This window comes from Chenopodium quinoa, unplaced genomic scaffold (assembly GCF_001683475.1).
Source record: "Chenopodium quinoa cultivar QQ74 unplaced genomic scaffold, ASM168347v1, whole genome shotgun sequence".
Taxonomy (NCBI): Eukaryota; Viridiplantae; Streptophyta; class Magnoliopsida; order Caryophyllales; family Amaranthaceae; genus Chenopodium; species Chenopodium quinoa.
In genome coordinates, this window is record NW_018745540.1 from 1,516,568 (window position 1) to 1,518,503 (window position 1,936).

The window sequence follows — 1,936 nt, forward strand, 5'->3', positions numbered from 1 at the left end:
TGATTGAAATCCACAATTAATTTTAATTTATATACTCTATGAGAAAGAGAAAGTGTCAATGTCCATTACATCATTTCAAAATATCATCCAACGAAATACAAGTTCATATTAACTATATAAGTTGAGCATTAACATATAATAATATAATAAGCTGTTCATATATTCTTTCTCCATACCCATCTCCATCAAGTTAAATGTATTTGTAGATTTTAATTATAGTCTTGGACTGTTGGTCGATAAAAAATTATTTATAGTGGACTTAATCGGTAAATCACCTAATTTTCTACGACTATACATGCATGTAATGCTGGAGTCAGTAAACAAAAGTTATATTACATCATATAAAATAATCTTGAATATATATATATTTTTTTTTTTTTGGTGAACAAATAATCTTTTTTTTTTTGAAGAAAGGTGAACAAATAATCTTGATATATTAGTATATATATCCCCAGTTCCCACTAGGGAATAGGGACCATTATGAGTGTACAGTGTACTAGAAGTTGTAGTTTATTAAAGCTACTAATAATGCTAATATTGAGAATAATAAAAAATAAATAAAATAAAATAAAATGCAGTTGTGTAGGAAGAAAACTTGTGTTGATGTTGGTGGTTCGATTCCGGTTTACCTCAATGTCTACGATATTACTCCTATTATTAATGGTTATACGTATTGGCTCGGCCTTGGTGTCTACCACTCAGATGTACAAGGTAGTCCCTTATCGACTTTGTTTTATTAAATTGTTTGGTTTTGTACTCCGTAAATATGATGCACATACTTGCAAGACGTATGTAATTGTTGTTGCAGTTCATGGATTCGAGTACGTATTTGGAGCACAAATTTACCCGTCAACAGGGATATTCGAGGGGGATCCGAAGAGATGCAAAAGATTCAAATTAAGAAAGACAATATTGATAGGATGGACAGAGTTAGAGGCAGAGGAAGTGAAGAAAGTGATGAAGGAATTCACAAAAGAGTATAAAGGGAATGCTTATAATCTTATTACAAAGAATTGCAACCATTTTAGCAATGACGTTTGCATTAAGCTTACAGGAAATCATATCCCAACTTGGGTTAATCGCCTCGCTGGAATAGGTACATTTTAAATAATCCAAGCGATTAGATTTGACAAGTTGGTTGTGTTTAGCACATACTAATAGAATGAATGGTTCCTAAATGCACAGGAAGGGTATTTAACTGTGTGATTCCGGCGAGTACAACAACGACGAGAATCCACCAGCAGCAGACTCGTAGAAAATAAAAAAAGGGAAGGATCAAGCGAACAAGAAAATAGAGAGTAGCTCATCAAAGAGGTTCACTACATCATCTAATCCATCATCTTCTTTATAATCGCTGCCGCCTTCCGAATCTATTGATGTTAATGATAAGAATTGCAAAACAAAATCAGTGACAACTTCTTCACCTTTGATATTGGGTTCACCTACTAGTAACAATTTGCCAATAGCAACAAACTAGTACATAGTTAGAGCTTGTTTTACAAGGTCAACCAGCCAGATGTGATGTTGTATAAGTTTAATTTGTTTATCTTGGCTACTTTCACCAATAATCAAGTTTCATTCATATACTGTTTTTACATCTGTAAATCATGTTATTGTGTCCTGGTTCATGCTCTTTTTAATTAAATTTGATTGAATCATAGAAAACCATTCAAACCTGTAAGCTGGATCTTCTTTCAATTTGATGTTTTAACTATACTCAAGTTCAATTTAATCAACATTTGGCTACCATCTATCAATCTGTCCTTAGTTCTTTACTTATCTTCTCACCAATGTAGATATGATAAGTCATTTAAATTATAGTTCGATTTTAATTTGTCTATCTTAAAAATAAAAATGACACAAAAACTTATCCAATGAGAAAACTACTACTATGTAATTATTAATGACACGATATGGAAAAATGATACATGATCAA

At 31.7% G+C, this 1,936-nt stretch overlaps 1 pseudogene; it reads left to right on the forward strand.

The window, feature by feature from the left end:
* The first annotated feature begins 340 nt into the window (after positions 1–340).
* On the forward strand, positions 341–1,716 carry LOC110716027 (annotated as a pseudogene).
* Positions 1,717–1,936: the final 220 nt, after the last annotated feature.